The sequence below is a fragment of the Trachymyrmex septentrionalis genome, unplaced genomic scaffold, assembly GCF_001594115.1.
Source record: "Trachymyrmex septentrionalis isolate Tsep2-gDNA-1 unplaced genomic scaffold, Tsep1.0 scaffold166, whole genome shotgun sequence".
In the NCBI taxonomy this organism is placed as follows: Eukaryota; Metazoa; Arthropoda; class Insecta; order Hymenoptera; family Formicidae; genus Trachymyrmex; species Trachymyrmex septentrionalis.
In genome coordinates, this window is record NW_017304822.1 from 23,289 (window position 1) to 28,668 (window position 5,380).

Genomic DNA, 5,380 nt, shown 5'->3' on the forward strand with positions numbered 1-5,380 from the left:
AGAGATTCCTAGCAACACGAGTATTAACCGCGCTCAAGGGATCGTCGAGCAAATAGACATCCGCTTGTCTATAAACTGCCCTTGCGAGATTGATTCGCTCTCTTTGACCATCGGACAAAGATACACCTCTAACGCCGACCATTGTCATATCTCCCTGCGGAAATTGTCGAAAACGATCCTTCGACAAGGCGCACACATTTGCTATCTGAAACATTTGCCAATTGATCAAAAAAAAACTTTAAAGAATATTAAAAGTTTCAAAATTAGAAAATATTAGACATTTTTCTTTTATCTAAATGGAATCACATATAAATTAAAGATTCAAAAAAATTCATAACACTTGCTAAAATATATCATTTTTTATATTCAGTCACAAAGACGTAATTTATGTTTAATGATTGATGCGTAAGATTTGAAAGATCTAATTGTAAGAATTGTTACCAGTCACGTATAAAAATTCCTGATTCTAACGAGCAATAGCAGGAATATATTACTTATTTAATTATTATTATTACATATATTATATAATATAAACATTGTACAATATCCGCAACAATTACTTTGGACCATGAAAAGTACGTGCATGTATCTAGCTTTATCATAGGACTGGCTAAACAGTATATTGTCCCTTACGGTACCGAAAAACCGGGGTTCTTTACTGGCATAGGAGATACGCAGATTTGGATTGTTCCTGAAGTATCCAGTGGATAAATTGCCCGGGAAATTATACTTCGAGGAGCCCTGAGTAAGGATTATGAAATCCCGTGCCGGGATTTAATTCCTTCAATAGTAGATGTAATACAGACGATTTGCCGGAGCCCACTGCACCGACTACAGCATATAATTGACCTGGCTTGATAGTTAAATTAATATTGCGCAAAGTCGGCAGCAATTGGCCACTGATTCAATTGGCGGAAACTCGCTGAAGCTTTACGTACGGAAGATCAGATAATCTTTGATGTTCGGATAAAACGATACTCCTATTTCTCGAGATGTACCTGTCTACGAGTATTTGATTCTCTGCATTAGTTTCTTCCTTTGCTTTCTGAGATGTAAACTGCAACTGCGGCGTGTTCTCCGAGAAGCGTCTCGTGTTCACTTCGTCCATCAGCAAAAAATCCTTTAAAAATTAAGCACACGTCAACAAGTACGTGCTAATAGAGATAAAAGAATGATTGTAGATTTAAGTTCACCGTAAATTAGAAAATAATATGATAACATATACCTCCAATCGATTGAATGACACTATTGATTCACCCAGCAGTATTAGCCCTTGCGGAAAGTACAACGCGACGACGAGTTGAAGTATGTTAAAGTATGTCGACATTTCATAGGTCACATCGGCAGTCAAATTATTTTCCATTAAAACAAACGTTATCAGAGTGAAATATCAATCGTTCAGTGAAGACTATGATGGCCAAATATGCGGTGCGCACGTACGACGAGAATTTAATTTGATTGATCTCTAATTTTCTGATTACTGACACAATTTGGCTGAACGTTTCTCCCAGGCGTACATCTTCACTACCTAAACCGAGAATTACCATTTCATAAATTTGATTCATAAAATTTTGTTATAAGTGATACTTAGACCTTAATATTATTCGTATTATTTATATTATTATATTTATCCTATATATTGTTTAATAATGAAATAACTAATCAACTTTTTGGGTATACCTGTATCCTAGCTATGAATTTGCTCATTAGTTGTACTCTTCGGTCCGTCAGTGGCGCAATCATGGTTCTGAGTTTGAGATTCAAGAAGCTCAAAGTCTCTTGTCCTGGGAGGACAATAATCAACAATGTCTTAATGCCAATCAAATACGAAATACCGACTTTTTGCCACATTATTATCCCTATGATCGCGGTTTGAGAATAAAAATAAAACTGGTCAGCTTTAACAAACAATTATTTAAGAGCAACTTTGAAATAAGTGAGAAAAAGAAATCCTACGTCTTTATAGTCTAAATTACTCACGAGTTGTAAAATGTATACAATTAGCTTATATACATATAATCAATATAATAGTTTTTCTACAAATTATACTATAATTATTAAAAAATTAATACTTATTAATAATTTGCTGAAGAGATTAATAAATTTAAGTTAGAAATTTAAATTTAAGACTTTTGTTCAAGAGTGTAATCGAAATTTTCTGTGCATTGTATACCGTGACTGTGGAATGCATACGAATACTTTCACGAGATAAAGAATTACCATAAAAGACATGATCCATATGTAATTCAGGTACATTGTTAATTGATCGAAGCGAATTACATCGTTGCTGAGAAGATACATGATCTGTCCGATTTGATTCATGGCTGCTGTGTTCAACCGTAATAACTATAACTGTGTTAAAAATATTTATAAATTAAGTAATAGATGTTTTCACTATTTTTTGCTCCATCCATACATCCATCGATACATACAAGCACAACATGAATTTTTTTTTGATTGATTTTTACAAAAAATATATACAAAACTCCCTATTAAAATTGTAATAAAACTGAATAAAGCAGCTTAATATATTATATACGAGGTCTGTTCAAAAAGTATCGCGAATTTTGAATTTCCGCGGGTTACGTATATTCGATTTTTGATTTTTTGTGGCGTTATGTTGGTACTCATGTCTCTCACTTATGCCGACAAGTTCGGCCATTTTGAATGTTCAGTTAATTTTTGACAGCTGTTGCACGTGTTTTAGCTCGTCTTCGATTTTTGCCTATTCCAAAAAATGGATCAAAGAATCTGTATCAAATTTTGTGTGAAAAACAAAATTAAGTGCGCGGACGCATTCCGAATGTTGACTGTGGCATATGGTGAAGCTACCTTGGACCGAAGCAACGTTTATCGGTGGTACAAAATGTTCTCAGAGGGCCGAGACGACGAAGATCGTGCCGGACGCCCGAGCACGTCAACAACAGACGAAAACATTGATGAAGTGAAGAAAATAGTGAAGAAAATTCTTGCCACAGGGTAGAACAGTCAATAAGGAATATTACCTGCAAGTTATGCGCAATTTGCGCGAAGCAATCCGCCAGGAACCCCCGGATTTGTGGAAGAACAAAAATTGGCTTTTGCACCATGATAACGCCCCTGCTCACACATCGTTGCTTGTGCGCAAATTTTTGACCAAAAACAACACACTAATGATGCCGCAGCCACCGTATTCCCCAGATCTGGCCCCCTGTGACTTTTTCTTGTTCCCGAAACTGAAGAGGCCCATGAAAGGACGACGCTGCGCTACGATTGAGGAGATAAAGACGGAATCGAAGGAGGAGCTGAACAAGATCACAAAAAATAATTTTTTGAAGTGCTTCGAGGATTGGAAAAAACGTTGGCACAAGTGTATAATATCTGATGGGGATAAAATAGATATTCATGAATAAATACATAATTTTTGAAAAAACACAAAATTCGCGATACTTTTTGAACAGACCTCGTACACACACACACACACACACACACACACACACACGCGCACACACACACACACACACACACACACACACACGCACACGCACGCATATATATAAATACTTTTCTATAAGAAAATACGTGTACATACCAGATTATATTTAACAAATTTTGTTTCTTTTTTTGTTGACTTAGATAATTTTAATAAAATGCTTTACATTCTTTTAACAAAGTCATCAATTACATGAATATAATTAAAAATGTGCAGATTCAAAAAATCGAGATAAGTCAAATAGATACTGTCGTATTAGCGGAATTATTATAATAAATAAAATTTTTGAAAAAAAGAAAAACTAGGAAATTGTTAAATATTATAAATACAATAAATTTTTAAGTATAAAAATAGTCCTTTAAAATCCCATTATTATCGGATTCAGCTCATCTCGAACAGTTGACATTTTTGTACCCATACATACAAAAAATTATAATAATACATGTTTTTTATTATTATTAAATGTAAGTATTCCTGTGTAACCACTATTCCAAGAAAATTATTCTATTCATACATTTTCAATAAAAGTTAATTTTTATTAATAACAGAACAATACTTTTTTGCATGCAAATTTCAATACATATATTAACATATATAAGATGCGATAAAAATTATAACTGTAATTGACATGCTGCCAAAATTATGATTATCAATTATCATAAGTGATCTAGAAAATTTGAAGTTCACACCCTTCTCTAATAAAACCATTGGCAGATTACTTTATTTTTTTTGCGGACGGATCTCATGAACTTGACATATGATCACTACATTTTGCTTTCCATTACAAAAATTGCTCTTCTTTGTATCGGACACTAACCAGCGTACCACAAGGTAAAAGCAAATTTATTAAAGGATCCCGGACCAACGTTATGGAGTTTAACTCCCGGTGAAATTATCTGAAAATTTATGTTGTTCTTCTTATTGTCCTGAACAAATGTCTTAATGTCTAATCCACAAAGTTCAAAAATGCCTAGGGACCGAATCATGGAGCGCTAAAGTATAAAAATCCGTCTATTATTTGTTCGATGATAATTGGAAAGATTGTAACGTATTCACATATGTGTGAGGCCGGGAATTAATCTAGCCAACTAAGCAAAGCTGACACGAATATTATACACGTAATATACAGCTTTTACGATAAAAACTCAAAATTTGAGTGTCATTTCAGACGCTGAACTTGAGCGTTATTCTCAACTTGAGAGTTATTTATTTATTCTATACAATTACTTAATTTAGTTTTATTGCTAAAATACATATACATAGTCTGCATCATATTGAAATACATACGACAATATCATAATTAAAAAAAAAACACCCCCTCATTTGAATTTCCTTATTTCCGTGTTCGGTCACCCATCCAATCTTGTACTCCATTCAACAATGCTTATCTCTGTAATAGTACTGCTAACTTCGATAATTCACGAACTGTTAATGATAATTGATATTTAATTGTGACATATATATATCTGATTAATAGATATTGTCAAAAAAGTTTCAAGTGTGGTTAAAATATTTTTTTTAATGCAGCGTCCACATTCAACATTTTAGCGTTATTAAATCATAAAAATTAATACTTAATTGACTTTTACATTTAATTTTGAAAATTGACAATCAAAAATTTAAACGTTAATGTTTCTAATAAGTTTTATATAAAAATATCGAGAGTAAATTTTTAAATGTTTATAGCGTGTACACTTAAACATAAGTGTCAACACTCAGTTGTTGGGTCTACACACTAAATAGTTGAGCGTAAACGCTTAACCTGCAGTGTAAATACTCACAATTTAAGTGTATACACCCAAATTTGAGCATAAACTCTCAAAATTCGATGTTAACACTCAAATTTTGAGTTTTTTTTATAAAGGGTATTCAAAAAGTCTCAGACTCTTTAAATATATTGAAAAATAA

General features: G+C 33.0%; 1 pseudogene; it reads right to left on the reverse strand.

Annotated features, from left to right (window-relative positions):
• Window positions 1-5,380, reverse strand: part of LOC108746311 — a 10,716-nt pseudogene that overhangs the window by 4,129 nt on the left and 1,207 nt on the right.